This window comes from Malaclemys terrapin, chromosome 6 (genome assembly GCF_027887155.1).
Source record: "Malaclemys terrapin pileata isolate rMalTer1 chromosome 6, rMalTer1.hap1, whole genome shotgun sequence".
Taxonomy (NCBI): Eukaryota; Metazoa; Chordata; order Testudines; family Emydidae; genus Malaclemys; species Malaclemys terrapin.
Window position 1 is genome coordinate 36,316,005 of NC_071510.1, and position 18,418 is coordinate 36,334,422.

The window sequence follows — 18,418 nt, forward strand, 5'->3', positions numbered from 1 at the left end:
TTGTCATTTTTTTCAGAATTAAATTTAATCAAAATCTACATATTTCCACAAAATATTTTGATTTCAATGGAACATTTTCCCATTGAGAAATGCAGATTGCTCAGAAAATTCCCAGCCAATGCTAGCCAAATCCTGTCTTGACAGTGGCTCCTATCAGATGCTTGAGATGAAGGTCCAGGCATCTCTGTAATAGATAATTATGTAAGAATCTGTCCGTTAGGAAAGTTTCTTCCTTATTCCAGGCAGGGGGCTGGATTAAGCTTTGAAACATGAGGGTGTATGTTCCTCATATATATTTATACTGACTAATGTAACTGGATATGCTTCCGTTTTCCCTGTAAATGTCTAATCCCTTTTTGAATCCTGCTAAACTTTTGGATTCAGTGATATATGGTGGCAGTGAGTTCCACAAGCTAATTATGGCCTTGCCATCTATGCCTTCTAGGGTGGTCTATTGACTTACTCCTACTTCAGAGTCTTTGTGCTTTCCCCACATGAAGCATCCCAACCTTGAAGCCGGTGGGTTTGCTATGAACTTTGTGCCATTCTGCCTTACTGTTGCACCCTTTCTAAACATGGGATCTCAATCCCAAGAATAGAAGGATTCTGCCTTAGTCTGACCCTGGACAAAGGTTCACATCAGTTTTGATTTTTATCTGAATCACTGTGTCCATTCCAAGTTTGAATGTATCTGTCATCAGCATCTCTGTAAATTGGGACTGTTTCAGAGCAATTCTTAGTTTTTGATGAAATGATCATACTATTAAACATTACAATAAACTTTTGATTGTGCTCAGTGTGAGGCTATAGCCATGGTGAGACGCAGAGGGGGTGTAGATTAGATTATTGCTGCTGAATACAGACACTGCTGCTTTAAGTTCAGACTAACCAGTGGTCTTGTTTGCCTGCTTTATTTTGGGTCAAGGATAATGAAGTTGATCTTGGGCTGTCTGTTTTGCCTGTGTGTTTCTGGAATTAGCACCATTATGAAATAAGCATTTCCTGTCAAAGACAGCAAGTATTACCCATACTAGCAGCTTCATGATGGTTAAACCACTTTTCCCTGAGGAGAAGTTTCCTGGCCATGTAGATGATTTTGGCATTCGAAATATCAGGCATTGGGCTGAAAGGCTATGGCCACACTGTTTAAAAAAAATGTGTTCAGAATTAAACTAAACCAAATTAAAGCCACTTTATTTCTGAATGAGAATGTCCACACAGAGGTTTAATGTTTTAGTTAATTCAGATTCTTTTTCCTGAGAGTCGTTATGTAGACAAACCCTTAGCTATTTATCATTCCAGGATTAGAGTGTAAAACAGTTTTACATGTAAGCGTTATAGGTTTGCAATAGATTAAGATTATTTTGATCATTTTGAAGGGGATAAGGCTGAACCAAAGCATGTAGCTCAGTTTAAAACTGCTTCAGATTCAATCTGCATTCAGGTATTTCCTCAGTCTTGCTCCCTCTCACATAACAACACAGAAAAAACTTTTTAATACAAATTAACCTCCCCATTTAAAATAAATGGCAATACTTTTAGAACTAGATTGATAATGGGCATAGTTATCCTCAAAACAGACAGCAAAAGTGGAGGAGTCAAGTACCCTATTTGTTTATTTTCTCAACAGTTGACAACTGAGCTCTTTCTACAAGAGATTTTCATCTGGTTTTATTTAATAATTGAATGTATGGATGCATATATAGTGAGAGATTAGTAGCCTCTCTGAAGTCTGAGAGAAGGGGGAAATCCCTACTAAATAGCATTAGATATCTCCCAAGCTTGCAGCAAGGAGGATCAAGGCTAAATGTAGAACAGTCCAACAACAAAGTACATTCCCCATACATGTATGCTCACAAGTCCCCACAGTCTGAGTACCAGGAGAGTAGGTTGTGAATTCCCAGTGTCTGTGTAGTGGCCTAAGTTGTTATGAGAGAGCTGTAGGGAGTAGCTCACATTTTTGTGAGGGGAGTGAAGTTTGGTTTTGCTAGACATCCAGACATTTTGATGTTTTTCCAATTTATCCAAATCTTTTGAATCACATTCCAGTTCTAGGTCTCAGTTCTCTCTCTGGCCACATAGGGGATGTCTATGCTGCGGGGTGGGGGGGAACCCTTAACAGCAAGTCTCAGAGCCTGGGTCAACGGATTTGGGCTTATTCTATGGGGCTAAAAAGAGCAGTACTGTATAGATGTTCCTGCGCAGGCTGCTGCCCGGGCTATGAAATCCTACAAGGGGGGAGGATCTCAGACTCCAGTTTCCAGCCCAAGCAGGAATGTCTACACTGTTATTTTTAGCCCTATGGCATGAGCCCTGTGATCCTGAGTCAGCTGACCTGAGCTCTGAGACTCACTGCTGTAGGTAGATGTACCCATAGACTCTCCCCCCAAATACTTCTCCCTCCCTTCCTTTGAAAATCTGTCACTTGTGGACAAAGCCTCTTCAGCCTTCTCCCCCTTCTGGCATCTTCTCTTGGTAGTGGATGTGATGTGATGATGGTCCAACACTCCCCCTCCTCTCGCCTTCTAGCAGAGCCTCTTCTCTGTAAATAGTTAAGCAATGGTGCCTACAGGACTACGAGAAGAGGTACTCCTAATTGCCCCGTGCTGGGAATCCATTTTCTTTTCTCTACTCAGCCCCACTATTCATGCTCTGGAAAGCACTATACTTCTGAAACTCCAGAGCCAATCTCTCAAACTCAGAGGATTCAGAAGTGTGCTAACTCTAGCGGATAATCACCAAGGAAATCCGAGTGGAAGAAAAAGTAAATGGAGCCCTAGTAGTTGACAACAGAAAAGGAAGTTCTGGGACTGCAAGCTCAAGTGCTGCCCAGGGAAGGGCAGAGCAAAGTGCACAGATACTGCACCTATACACACATCAAGCAGTGCTACCCAAATGGAACTTTGTTATATGATTGGGACAATCTCAAAGCCCAAGGCTCAGATACTTGAAACTAGCCCACTACTACTACTTAGTATCTTGGGCCTGATTCTAAATTGCCTTGCCTCTTGTGTAGTCATTTACATCTGTGCAAATGAGCACAAAGAGGGTAAAAAATGCTACCAGATCAAACTGATAGTGCTTTGCACCCACTGTGCGCGAGTGGAAATGATTTCACAAAGTGGCAAATGATGCTCTTAGTATCATTGTATACGATCTTGCTATTCCTTTTCTGAAGCACTGTTTACATGACACGTTAATATTTTGGATACTTGCTGTTACTGTCACTATGTTTAAGGGCCCACAATAATTACTTAACAACTGAGCAGTTTTATTTTTGTTGTTTTGTGATAGTCTTGATGTCAGAACAAAACAGAACTGGAAACTATCAATTTGATATGTGACAGGGGCTTGCAGCAATTTGTGGCATGTTGCAAGCAGGTTCCTGAAGTAAAAGGTCTAATTTTCAGAGGGTGGGTATTCAGTGAAATCTCAAAAGTAGGTTTTGTTAAGACGTCTCCACCTGGGCATCCAAAATTGATACGCCTAATGGCCAAAATTTTCAGAAATAGCTAAGTCCCAGTCAAGTGTGTTAATCACCAGATAATTCCTACTCTCTTGCCATCAGTGACATGATAGAGATGAAAATCACTTCACAGACATAGCACTTACCCAGTCACTAGAAATAGAATAATTCATAAAACATGCCATAGAATGTTGCATCCCCTATTGTTTTTGGAGTCTAAAGTCTCAGACAGGAAGTTTGTCTTGATAGAGGTCTGGCAGCACACTATATGTTCATTTTGAGATATGTGACACTTTTTTGGAAATCATTGCCTGGGATAATCTATTGAGAAAGAATTCTTCAGATTCTCTGTGACCTTGGTCTTTCAGTAGAAATCTGTCTTTTTTTGGTGGCTGTACTGCTTGAGAAAGGTGCCAGACTGGCAACCCAGGAATCTGATGTCCTAGACCAGGGGTTTTCAACCTTTTTCTTTCTGAAGCCTCCCAACATGCTATAAAAGCTCTACGGGCCACCAGTGCCATGACAACTAGTTTTCTGCATATAAAAGCCAGGGCTGCGTTAGGGGGTAGCAAGCAGGGCAATTTCCTGGGCCCCCATGCCACAGGGGCCCCGCAAAGCTAAGTTCGGCTTCAGCCCTGGGTGGTGGGACTCAGGGCCCTGGAGTTCAGCTCCATATGGTGAGGCTTCGGCTTTCTTCCCTGGGCCCCTGTGAGTCTAACACTGGCCCTTTTTGGTGAGCCCCCTGAAACCTACTTGCGGCCCCCTGGACCCCGATTGAGAACCACTGTCCTAGACCATAGATCAAGAATGGCATGGAAAATAGCAGCCTAAGGTTCTCTGTAAGTGTGGGATAAGAACCTATACACAATCAAATAAAATAGAACACCCCACCAGTGAGCCTCAAACATCTTCAGGAGTCACTTTCATGGCTTTCTCACTCAGTGCCCACATAATCCTGGAGTTCTCTGCTAAGTCTGCCAGTCGCCAAACTGATAAATGCTAGTTGGGTGCTGTTGTTTCTGATGTGGACACTTGTACTAAGAACTGGATTGAGATCACTGATTCACACACTGATCACTGAACAGCCCTTCAGAGTAGCAGCCATGTTAGTCTGTATCCGCAAAAAGTATTCTTTGAACAGCCTTGATGATGATAATTACCAGCCTGAGCTGGATTTACAGCAGTGAATTCTAGCAATGAGAGGTTCTATATTACATTAGTGACACCTGCACACTCCAATCCCTGAGCACAGACATCAGTAAAGTTCAGATATTTGTCCCATTTAGGATGACACTCGGTTTAGAGACTAAATACATAATTTATTCTGTTTGGGAGCTGGAGTAAGACCCCTTAAAGTAATGCCAGGATTAACCATAATATAAAATTGATTGATGGAACAATGGCCATATATTTCTGAAGTGTAGAACTTGTACTTCTGCCTTCAAGCAGAACTGCACTTTGAGATTTAAGCTGTATGCAGAGCAGGATCTGGATCCGTTTCTATTCTCCTGCTCACATCAGAAGATCTGCCCAAGGATTTTGCAGGCAGTATTATTGATTGATTTGATTTGATTTTGGATTATTGACAGTGCTCCCAATGTGCTAGGTGCTTTTCAAACATATAATAAGATGCAGCCCCTGTCCTAAAGTATTAACCATTATGTCACATTCTTTCTGGGCAGCTATTGCTTTCAGCATCTCTTTGGGGAGACCAGCCATCTTGCATTTTGTTAATTAAATAACTGTTCTTTATTGGGTAGAAAAACAAATAATGGCAAATAATGGCAAAGTACTATTAATGATTGCTTTTAAATGCATAATTTCTCAAAATAGGAAAGATAAGGATCTCCTCTTAAAAACGGAATGGATAAACTCGATAAATCTCCAGAGAGAACATCCAGCATATAGGCTACAAAACAGTGCATGGTGATTTTGGGAAATTGTGACCGCCATTGTTCGATGGCATGAATAATGCTATAAGAAATGACAGAGTCAATGATTAGAAAATCAAATTATTTCCTGAACAAAGAATGTAAGAGGCAAGACAGTTCACTATAAGTTTATAACCCTTTATTTAACTTTGACAACTGTAATACCATTTGTTGTTTCTCTGCCCCGCACATGCTTTTCATTTGGAAAAGGAATACAAATAGTCCTGTTTCACTAGATGCATCTTTATGGATATTGTAGGTTCTATATGCTGCATTTCTTTTTCTGTTGTTGTATCTGTGCCAAATACATAAGTAACGTACTATTAAAAATTAGAAATGTATTTTCTAAAAAAAGGTTTTGCAGTCTTGTGAAGCAACACTTTTTTTTAGGATAATAGTAGTCCTGACAATAAGTCCAAACAGACTTTTGTAAAGTGCTATGATCCAAATGATACTTCCACATAGAGAAAGATGATAGGGCATGATTCTCCACTACCTCTGCATTTTGTGTAGAAGTATATGCATGTCCAGAGCTTTCTACACAGATTTTCCCCTGGTGTAAATTACAGTTGAGAAGCTGGCCCAATGCAATTAGTTGATGGATGAGTAGATAAAGCATTTTTATATAGAGAGAGAGGAGTAGAGTAGTATATATTTTTAGAGAGAGAGAGAGAGGAGTAGAGAGCTCTTTCTGTGTGTGTGTGTGTGTGTGTGTGTGTGTGTGTGTGATATATTTCACACACATACACACACACACACAGAAAGAGCTTTCTTCTCCCTCTATCTGTGGCAAGGGGAAAGTGCTGCCATAGCTACAATTGCGCGGGCTACCTATGCACAATTCCTCTAATGAACCTTGGGGGAGTCGTCGTAGCTGTGTGTGAACTTGAATTTTGGAGAGCAGTGGGCTCCCAAGGAAGCTCAAGACGGGACAGAGCTCTTTTACAAGAAGCCAGAATCAGCTCAAGGTTCCTAAGAGCGCTTAGCTCCCCTCCCATGGGGACTTTTGTAGAGGACAGCAGAATTGCTGAGTGGACTCCTGTCCATCCAGCACCTTAATAAAACTGAGTCACTTACATTGTGGTTCCTCCAAACAGGCCTAGGCAAGCAGCTCCCTTGGAACTGGAGGCAGGCCTGCACATAGATGCTTGGACTACTGCTACTAGCTGATCTCAGCTGTGAGTGGGGTTTCATGGAGGGGTGAGGTGATGCTGCCAAAGGACTATTATCTGTGGGACTGTCTCCACCGAGGGTGGGTAGGGACTTAGATTGTCATAGTTAACAGAAAGGGCCGTTTATTTGCATATATATAGATTCTATTGCTGTGCTTTTTCAAGTTTCTATGTTCCCTAATAAAGATTGCCTTGTTTTTCCACAGTCTCAGTGTTTGCTTATTAAAGGCTTCCGAGGAAGGTGCATTTAGTTTTCCCGGGTTTCTGGCTGGGGATTCAAGTTGGTTTAATAATTATTTTTCATGAGGGACACTAGATATATAGAAGAACCCAGCTCTTTTTGCTGCTATTAACCACCTGGCAGAAGGGTTACAATGTGTATCAAAAATAGGACAGGCTTAAGTTGTCATTAAAGCTTTCTTTCTGATTTTCTTGACTAGAATGTGTATCTGTTGCAACTTTAACATTTTATTAACAAAGAGATTGGTCTTGTTCCTATTGAGGTCAATGAGAACTTTGCCAGGGCCTTCAATGAAAGCAAGATCAACCTCACATAATAGTTTGGTTCATTGCATTTCCTTCTTCATAGACATATATAGGAAAAAGCAGAAAATATTTTAAAAGGGGGGGAAAAAAGTAAGGACTTACAGTTCTACCATGGGGTCAACAGCTGCCTTCGGCTCATGATACTTGCATCTACCCACAAAGAGTACAAGTAGCAGGAGGTAAGGCTCCATCTTGTTGTGAATGGCTACTGCTAGGACAAAGATGGAGCCCGGCATTCTGGAACATGTAGTCTCTGTAGGTTACATCTCCAAATTAAAGATGAAGGATAGCCACAGTTTATTTCATTTTATGTTTAGCCTTTTGGTTCCCAGTAAATTGCAACCACAGGCCCCAGCTGAGCAAAATTTGGGTGCCGCAAGTCTAGAAGGACTGGGTGGTGTTTTGTGTTTATTTACTAGTAGGTTTCCTGAATTTTCCTATGTACTTTTAGTTATTTATTTTGTTTTGTTTGTGTGGTTTTGGTTTTGGTCATTGTTGTTGGACATGTGGTCTTAATGTTAATGATGATATACTGTATTTCCAAGGAGGAAAACCGGCTAATGCCTTTGACTTTAGCCCAAGGCTATATATTTCTAAGCATGAGTGTCTTGGATGTGGTTGCAGCAAGTATTAAATTTATATGAGAGGTTTCAATTTTAGACTAAATCAGTGTTTCATTTTTCACACGCTGGATTTTTCAAACTGTTTACTGATGAAAAGAACACTCTGTGCACTGAACCATTCAATCCATTTTAGTGAGATGTATGATATTTTCATTTCTATCAAAAATGCCTGTAAGTCGAAGAGCAGCCTCATATCACTTTATCTTCAATGCAAATTCTTGCCATGGGCTGCTATTTAAAAGCAAACCCAATAGATAAATCTTAAATATTCATTCTACTCCTACAAAATGGTGATTTCTCCAACACAGATAATGAAAGAAAACCAACTATCTGTAAATAGGATTTTTATGGATTTAAAAGAAAAGCTGATTTACAATGAAAACCAGGAAACTACGGGAGGATTTTGATAAAACTGCCAGAGATTCTCAGATTGACCAGTCAACAGCACATAGTTGCACAACTATGGATTCCATGCTGGACAGACTGCAAATTAACAGAAGAAAATATGAGAGAGTATTTGGTCTTGAAATAGTTGCTTATTTAAAGGTTGGATGGGGAGAGAGAGAGAATCAGGACACCCATTTGCTTGGGCTGATTTAACAGAGCAAAAGTTGGCTGAAAAAATTTGAAATTATTTAAAAAAGAAAAGAAAATGAAGGCATAAGGGTTTGTGCTCTTTCTGAAAGGAATTTTGCTTGTTTTTAAACTTGGAAGAGGTCAGTGTAAGCTCTGTCCATCCACCAGTGCAGGTCAAAATAACAGCAACAAACACTAGGATAATAAAACCCTGAGGAAGTTAATTTCCATCTCTGTAATAACAACACTCTCTTTTCTGTTTCAGTAGATACTGTGCTTTGCCTGTATTTTAATACTTTCTTATCTCTGTAAGGAATTGCCATCTCTTTGTCAGAGTTAATGAAAGCAATGGGAGCCTGTGGATGCACCACTAAGCTAACCCAGGAGATTTACAAAATCATTGAAGAAGGGGTGGAGGCCAAACGCTTCTCTAAAACCATTGCTTTAGTTTGTGCAGATTTTAACAATTGCTTTTGTCAAATCCAATTGTGTGGCTGTTCTGTAGTCCCACTGCTGGGTGAGATACATAAAGTTTTGAGCCGATTAGCCGGGCACAGCTAGGTCTTTGGGATTGCCTGTGGGGGAGGAAGAATACACAGAACCCTTTAACTGTTTCTTCCACTTGACACATTCATTTTCATTTTTAGGTTAAGTTAATTCAGTGCTTGTGAGAGGAGCCAGATTGACAGCGTATACATCATGGGTGGCAGCAACACACTTCCTTTCACCACTTTGCTTTAATGTTAAACCAGAGGCATTAGGTTTGAGGGGGAGAGAGTAGTCCAGTCTATATGCACATTCAGTTCTTGGCCTCTACAGAGGGTGCCGGCAACGGGGGGGGGGGGGGGGGGAAAGGGGGTCAATTAGAGCTGAATGTCAGAAAGGTTTGTGTGAGGTTTGATCCCAAACCATTAAGAACTGGACTGAGAACACCACCATGTTTCAGATAGGCCATTAGACAGCCATCAGTGGAAATGCCACTTGACAAATCTGTGTTATTGTAGCAGTGACGCACCTGGTTTCATGTGGCAATGCAGCCCTGCCTCAGTTTCCTTCTCACTGTTTGGATACATTAGCCCTCTAGATAAAACAAAACTTCACCTCATCTAAGGTCATGAAAATTCAAAACCTTCATTCAGTGTCCTTCCCTGCGGCACAGCCTTATCCAAAGATCTAGCAGTTTCCTCTTTTTTGGGGGTAGGACAGTTCCTCTTTCCCTGTTTTCAAGGAGAAGATCGCAGGGAAGCTCCTCCAACCATCAGCCAGCATCTGCAATTTTAAGCCCTGAAAAGAAGACAAAGGTGATCACATGGTCACTTTCTAAGCCAGGAGTGGGCAAACTACATCCCGTGGGTCGGATATGGCCCACCAGCTGTTTTAATCCAGCCCTCGAGCTCCCGCTGGTGAGTGGGATCCGGGGCTTGCCCCTCTCCGGCACTCCAGCCAGGGAGCAGGGTGGGGGGCCGCTCCACGCAGCTCCCGGAAGCAGCGGCCTGGCCCTTCTCCAGCTCCGACATGTAGGGGCAGCCAGAGGGCTCTGCACATTGCCCCGCCCTAAGCACCACCCCAAGCACTGCCACTGCAGCTCCCATTGGCCGGGAACCACAGCCAATGGGAGTTGCAGGGGCGGTGCCTGTGGATGGGGTAGCGTGCAGAGCCGCCTGGCCGCACCTCCACATAGGAGCCGGAGAAAGACATGTCGCTGCTTCTGGGAGCTGCTTGAGGTAAGTGCCACCCGGAGTCTGCACCCCTGAGCCTCTCCCTGTGCCCCAACCCCCTGCCCCAACCCTGATCCTGTTCTGAACCCTTTGGTCCCAGCCCAGAGCACCCTCCTATACCCCAAACTCCTCGTCCCCAGCCCCATCCCAGCACCCCTCAGCTGGAGCCCCCCCCCCGCACTCAAGCCCAGAGCCCCCTTCTACACCCTGAACTCCTCATTTCTGGCCCCACCCTGGAGCCCACACCCACAACCAGAGCCCTCACTCCCTCCTGCATCCCAACCCCAATGTTGTGAGCATTCATAGCCTGCCATACAATTTCTATTCCCAGATGTGGCCTTCAGGAGTGGGCAATTTTTTTGGCCTGTTCTAAGCTCTCTATGCCTCCTTGCCCAGGATATCTTCCTCCACTAGTTCCAGGGTCATTTGCCCTTTCAGCGATTCCCCTAACGCACAGCTGCAGACACTCTCCTTCCAAGTTTCCCTTCCAGAGCCATCCAAGTCATAATGTAATAAACATCAATGGAGTTTCTAAAATTTATAAATGATAATTTTCTAACACAAAAGGTATGGTACACTACATGACTTAATTCTATTTTGGACCTCATTGTGATGAAGAAAGATGAATTTATCACTAGAATGGAAATTGGTGATCACCTAGGGACCGGTGATCTTGATCTGACTGCATTCAATACAGGCAAATGGAGGACAGTTCCAACCAGTAATATAAGTACTTGATGGTTCAAAAGGGCTAGTTTCCCAAAGCTGAGGAAAATTATGAGTGAAATTGATTGGGAGGAAACATATAGATAGAAAAATGTTACTGAAAATTGGGAGTTCTTTAAGAAGAGTTGATTGTGGCTTTTTGGCCACCTAATAAAGAAAGAGGATAACTTTGGCTAAAAGCCTGTCCTGATTCCATGGCAAAGTAAAGGCAGCAATTAGAAATGTAAAAGCAATATATAACAAATGGAAATGGTGAGCAATAATTTTAAATTAGATGTTATGAAGTATAGAAAGTTGCTAAGGGAAGCTAAAGACATCAGGGAAAATCCATGGCTGGCAGGGCGAAAGAAAATGGGGAGGAGGATTTAAAATATATGAGATACCAAGTAAATCTTAGCAATTGTATAGGCCCACTAGGAGATAGAGATGTTAAAATTATTACTGATGCTGAAAAGGCAGAAGTGTTCAATAAATATTTTCTCTGTATTCAGAAAATAGTAGGATGATGTACCTAGTATCACACAAGGATGATGAAATACTTTCCAGTCAAGTAGTAACTAAGGAGGACGCTAAAGCATCTACAGGGTAAAACATTTTCAAATTAGCAGGCCTGGATAACTTGCACCCAAGAGTCCTAAAAGATATCTGGCCTGCTGATGTTAGCTTTTAATAAATCTTGGAATACTGTGGTAATTTCAGAAGTCTGGAAGAGTGCAGATTTTGTGCCAGTATTCAAAAAGTGCAAGTGAGATTATTCAGGTAACTAAAGGCTGGTTAGTCTGACATGAATCTTGAAGAAAATAATGGAAAAGCTGATATAGGATGCAATTAATAAAGAATTAAAAGCTAGAAATATAATTAATGCCAGTCAACATGGTTTTATGGAAAATAGGTCTTGTCAAACAAACCTGATTTAATTCATCAATCAGATTATAAAGTTGATTGATGAAGATAACTCTGTAGATGTAATACACTTAGTCTTTTGCAAGGTGTTTGACTTAGTACTGCACAATATTCTGATTAAAAAATTAGCACTACACAATATGAATAAAGCACAGATTAAATTTCATACTGTAACTGACCAATCTCAAAAAGTAATTGTCAATGTGGAATCCTCATAGAATGTAGGTGTCTCTAGGGTTCCACAGGGATGTTCCAGGGCCGATGCTATTCACTTTCATCAACGAGGTGGAAGTAAATATAAAAGGCTTCTCATAAAATGTACTGATAAGACAAAGACTGGCAGAACAATGAGTCATGTTGAGGACAGGACAGTCATATAGAGCAATCTGCATCGCTTCATAAACTGGCCCCGTTCAAACAAAATGCTATTTGGCTGTATTAAAAGTGAAGTTATACATTTAGGAAAAGAAATGCAGGTCATACCTACAGAGTGGGTGACTGTATCCTGGAAAATAATGACTCTCTGAAAAGGATGTAGGAGTCACAGTGGACAAGCATCTCTGCATGAGCTCCCAGTGAGATGCTGTGGCAAAAAGGGCTAATGTGATCCTTGGATGTATAAATAGGGAAACAGTGAGCAGAAGGTGATTTTAGCTCTGTATAGGGCATTGGTGAAACCATTATTGGAATACTGTGTCTAGTTCTGGTGTCCATTGTTTAAAAAGGATGAAAAATTGGAGAGAATAAAGAAAAGAGCTACAAAAATTATCTGAGGGGGTGGAGAAAATGCCTTAGGGGAGAGATTTAAAAAGCTCAGTCTGTTTAGTTTATCAGAAAGAAGCTTGAGAGGTGACTTGATTATGCCGTATAAGGACTTCACAGGAAGAAAATAACAGGTAATAAAGAGCTCTTTAATCTAGCAGAGAACAGCATAACAACCACCAATGGCTGGAAGCTGAAGCTAAACAAATTCAAATTGGACACACATTTTTAACGGTGAGGGTGATTAACCACTGGAGAAAACTGCTAAGAGAAGTATTGGATTCTCCATCTCCTGATATCTTCAGATCAAGATTGTCTGCTTTTCTGGAAGATAAGCTTTAATTGAACAAAAATTATTGGGCTCAATACAGGTGCAGCTGGGTGAAATGTAATGGCCTGTGATACAAATGAGGTTAGACTAGATGATGTAATAGGCTCTTCTGGCCTTAAACTCCATGAATCAATGAATAAATTGCTCCTTCCTCCTGGGTCCTTACCAGGGAGACCAAGAGCTCCTTGTCACTCTGTTCTTTAGTGAACAGGCCCTCCAAGACTTTTACTTTTTGCCTTCTCAGGCCATCTTCTCTGGTATATTCCTCTCCTTTATTTATTTCTTAAACACCTGGGAAAGAAGCACTATTCAGGGGAACTTTATTTGCTCTGCTTTTCCCATGATTACTCCCTTTCTTGGGACACAGATGCCATATGTGGTAGGCAGAGCTGGGAACGCTGATGATTTACTGACTGAGTGAGAAGAGTGGCTGCTTGCAAAAGGGCAACACTTTTATATGGCCTTTGGGTCTATAGTCAACCAGTGGCCAAACTAGTCCCAGGATCAGGGAACCAGAAATAATTCAGCCCTTTCCAATGTGCCCAGCAGTTACATGGAGCAACTGAGAATTAAGGCCTGGATCTCCACTTTTAGCAATGGCATGTAATCATTTATATACATATAAAGTGGCTGTAAATCACTATGAGCCAAATTCTGCTTTCAGTTACAGTGTAAGCCTGGAATAACTTTATTGAAGTCAGACAGCCTCATCTCCAGCAAGGTGCTCTGAATGGTTCTGGTTGTGCAAAACAGTCTGAAAGCTCATCTAGGTGGTTGGCTGGAGAGTCACATGGCATAGAGCTGGTGTCTCCTTACAGCTGCCAGCACTGTAGAGGGCTATACGTTTGGAACATCCTGAGGCTGCGCTAACTTGCACTGGGACTGATTTGGCCCATGGCAGCCCCAGAGTTTTGGGACCATGGAGGTGGCATACAGCACCTTTTCTTTCCCAGCATTGGATCCTGCACAGAGTAAAACTTGGTCTGCCCTGCGGCTCCAAGACAGAATTTCAGCCAACCAAATTGGAGTGGTAACTTTTAGATTCACTTTGCATAGATGTAGATGGCCACAAAAGGGGCAAGGCAGTGGAGAATCAGGCCCATAGTGTGTTTCAGTTCCTTGATTGGACACATTATAACTCTTACATTTTGTCTACATGAGACTTTTTTAACCACCACGTGATCTAAACCTGCTAAACGGGTTAGATGCCTAGTGTCTGTCTACACGACAATCAGAGTGTGACTGCAGCACATGTAGACATACCCAGGCTTACTTCGATCTAGCTAGTTCAAACAACAATAGCACAGAAGCCACGGCAGTCCTGGTGTCAGTATGGGTTGGCTGCTAAGTAGCTATCCAAGGTATTGGGTGGGCTTGTGCAGCAGTCAAACCTCTGATTGCAAAGCAGACATATCCACAGTGGTTAAATGCTGCTAGCCACCAAACCTTGTGTACACTAGAGCTCTTTCTGATGTTACCATGGGAGGAATTGCACCAGTGACAGCAACCATAGGAACTTTTAGGGGGGAAAAGTCCAATATAGACAATAGACTTGGGATCAGATTTCCAGTTTGAAAACTTTCATTTGTGAATTAAAAATCCATTTGAAATTTTTTGTTTCCACGAACAGTCCTCCCCAGGAAACTCATAGAGTGTTAGCGGGAAGCAAACACAACAGAATGCAAATACAGCTGAAACCAATTGTTGTCAAAATTCAAATGAATTATCATGGAAATTATTTTTTCAGTGTTCACTTGTTCCTGGACCCTTCCCATAACATAGCATGTAGCATCAAGACAAGCTGACCTGCAGCATATCTCCAGTGAGGAAGGGCTGCCAGGGGAATTTTTCCCAGTCTCTTATGAGATTTCTGTTTCTATGGTGACTATGATTGCCTCTCTGGAGCCAGTGGTATATTTTCCTGGACCTAACCTTCTCACTTCTGTATTGGTGCAAGAGAGAAGTTTTAACACAGGTTATTTAATTACCTGTGAGATTATTATCAGATATAAGTACATGGGACCCAAGGGGCATTGATCCAGTTTCACTCTAAGGTGTGAGATGTAGAGACTCTGACAGCCCCATTTTTCACAACCCTTCTCTTCCTCATTCTACTTTGCTAGGGTAGTACACATTTGGCCTGAAGCTTTCCCAGTACTATATTTACTGGCTATAAAAAGCCCTTAGGTGTTTGTTGAAAAACTTGTTTTCCAATAATTTCCTATTGAAATTGGTTGGTTCATTAAGTATCTCATTGTGTTTTATCTCTGGAGGTGTCAGTATCTTGTTTTATGTTCTTTTACTTCTTGGTTTGCTTATTTTCAGAGTTTCTCTGACAGATTTTTCAACCTTATCTGCCTTTAAAGCTATCCATTTAGTTGGATAGGAGAGCAAAAATTAAGCAGCAAACACATTTTTTTCCCCCCAGGGAAGTGCCAATATCAGATAATGAGACACCAATCACAGAAGATATTCATCAGACAGAAAACGGTGGAGCTAAAGTTAAAGTTAGTTGTTGATTCCTTCCCGAATCTGAGTTTAAATGCCCAAGCTAAAACAATGATAAACCATGAAGCACAGAGTTAAGTTTCACCAATGTATTCCTTACAAGAACTTTAACAAAACAGTAAAAAACAAAAGCAAACATTAGCACATTGGGATTTAAGATGGCACTTCTCACACAAAAGTGTCACACAACCTTATCCCTGTACACTTTTTGGGATGCCAGAAGAACCTTGTGTTGTTCTTTTGGTCTGGGAGATAATTTATGTTTTGTGACCTGGGCGAACTACAAGAAAACCCTTTTATGGAAATCACCTAATATTTTGTTAGCGGTCTTATTTGTGACGGGGTTCAGCTGAAAAGAGGAGGAGAGGCACATCAATGTGTCCAGTTTGATCTTCCTGAACAGCAATTGCTGATCAGTATTGTTTACACAGATCACACTAAAGGTTCCTTTCAAATGTATGAATAGGAGTTGTGGACAGATATTGTAATAGAAACACACCACCACCAACATGAAGGATCTCCAATTAGCAGTTCTGTTTGTGAGGTGCTGGTGTCTAATGTATGGGATTTTATTTTCTCCAAGCACTGCGGTTCATTCTGGCCTATTTTAACCCACCAGTTAATGAAATATTAATCTTGACCCACTGCAAAACTAGCAATGGAATCTGATAATTCAAATGGAATTTGAACCATGATGATATGATGACATCTGTTGCTATATCTCCAGTTTCCCACAGTCCAGTAGCCATCAAAAAGCCAAGGGACATTGAGCTATGAGGAGAAAAGAAAAAACCTTTCATATCCATGGTAGAATTGCTCATGTTGTACAACTCCACCATTTTGAATAAGTGTGATTTGAATCAGTGCCTTCATGTTTCCCCAGTCAAATTACTCCAGAAACGTGAGATTTGACATCATTTGACATCATCATCATTTGACATCATTATTGAGTCCATAGGCATGTATCTTTTCATATAGATGAGTTGTTGTTATCTGCATATCTCTTCTATAGAGGAGTGTCAATATACTATCCAAACAATACCATGTGGTTTACTTGACTAATCACAATTAACCAGCTCAACTCAATAGCAAATATTGACTATAAAATACTTACAAAGAAATGTTAGGGCTAGGGTCTGCTACCCTCACACACATCCTCACTCCTAAAATAGTCCTCAAGTGATACTGTTTAAAGTGTGTAGTATTATTCAATATGAGGAAGGGTAGCAGAAAATGACTGTTAGTGATCACTACATTGAGTTATTAAAATATATTACAAAAATGAATTAATCCAAGGTAATTGTGATCTGTGGGAATATCTGTGAACAGAAATATAGGTTAAATTTATCCAATAATTCATCGCGAATTATTCATTTAACTCTACTGATTAACATACCTCTCATGTCTTCCTTACTTTCATTAATGATGTTTTAGCAAATATAATAATAGCCCTTCTATAGACTGTCTCTCTTCCTAGCTATTTTATTAGAGAACCAGAAAGAGTGTAATTTAAAAAAAAATATTGTCAAGGTTTTGTTCCTTTTCAAACTATCTTTTCTATTTTGATGTTATTTGAATTAATAGGTTTTGGAGTCATTAATCACTCTTTTTACAAAGACCATTCCTGAATTTGATTCTTTGTCCCTGAATATATATTTTTTAAATGGTGTCCCTGATTTTTATAGCACTCTGGTAAGAGGTATGTTATAAATTATAATGTTGACCAGCTCAATAATATGTAATGGTGCAACACACAGAAAACATTCTAGTAATCAGTTCAACTTTATTTGAGCTTTAAGGTCACATTGTCCAAACTGATGAAACTACTCTAGAAAACTAGATGGTTTGCTGTGTCTGAAAATGAAAGAAACTACTAAAGAGACACAGCTGGAGTCTGTTGGAAGCTTTGGACAAGTTGTTTTTCCTTCTCTTACTGCATTTAAGGGGCGAAATGGAACCCATTTACTTTAGGCTGTTTACATTTCTTTCTGTATTTTCTTCTTTCCTTTATTATTACTCATATTTTGGTTTCAGATTTATTTGCCAAAGCATTAGGTATAGTGAATTAGCAACCTCTAAGGCTCTGAAAAGACCATCTGGATAACAATAGTAAATATGAGTCAGTAGGTCCTAACAGCTGGCAAATATATGCAAACCTTCTGCCTCTCCATTTATTTTTCACTGCTGCATTGTTTTCAAAATACACTACAGTTCCCTTAAATTAGTTACTAGTTTCTGACTCTCAGAAATGTCACAGATCAGTTTTCTTTAGTTCTTCAGAAGTATGATCTTTAAAAATACCCACATTGAGCGGGGCTGCATTTAATGGGGTTTCAGCACATACAAAATGCAAATTCTTGAGTTCCTCAAGTGTGTCTGTGTGACACAGTGAAATGGGCAGAGCCTAAAATTGCTGTAAATGAATTGCATCCTGGGGCAGCTGATCTAGTCCCATTTGTCTTTGAATAGCCAGAGGATTCTCTTCTCAGCAGGGCATTGTTTTTTTGTTTTCAACAGCAAAGAAAAGAGAACAGAGATGATGGACTCCAGAGCCAGGGGGAGTGTTTCCATTAATCCCTCAGCGGACAGTAAAGGCTACAGTGTAAATGCATTTATGGACTATATTAGCTTTACTGGCACTCTACATTTGGAACTCCAGTGGATTGAGGACTAGGCTGTTTTTTCCAACTTGGGTGAGTTTACATTCAGAACTACAAAAAGATTTGTGAATTCTAAAAGCACAATCCATTCAGGTACTTTTCCTTATCACTTAGTGAGGTAATGAGAGTTGGTGGTGCTCAGTAGCTTGCAGGATCAGGCCCCAACATGGTATATTTCTTAAAAGTAATTAAAAGTGCAGGTTATGTCAACAGAGACTCATTTAGTGAGGTACTAAGTGTCTTCACCAAGGTGCTAAGTGCCCTCAACTTCTATGGTTTCTTTGTGTTTCCCATTGCATCAGATGTCTCATATAGTAGCTCTTTCTGGAGTTTGACTTTATAGTAATATTAGAATTAATCAGCTCCCTTCATTGTCCTTACAACAGAGGAAAAGTGGATGGCTCAGGACATCAGAATAACTCACTCAGTCTGGTAAATATGCATAAGAGTCAAACGTGATTGTCTCTAGTGAAATTAAAATGACCCATTTGGAAGA

The 18,418-nt window shown here is 40.8% G+C and overlaps 1 long non-coding RNA gene across 1 annotated transcript in view; it reads left to right on the plus strand.

Annotated features, from left to right (window-relative positions):
* Nucleotides 1-17,949, plus strand: part of LOC128839566 (uncharacterized) — a 147,786-nt gene extending 129,837 nt beyond the window's left edge. The window contains exon 4 of the long non-coding RNA XR_008445477.1: nt 17,780-17,949. This is a non-coding gene — a long non-coding RNA (uncharacterized LOC128839566). The remainder of the gene's footprint in view (nt 1-17,779) is intronic.
* Nucleotides 17,950-18,418: the final 469 nt, after the last annotated feature.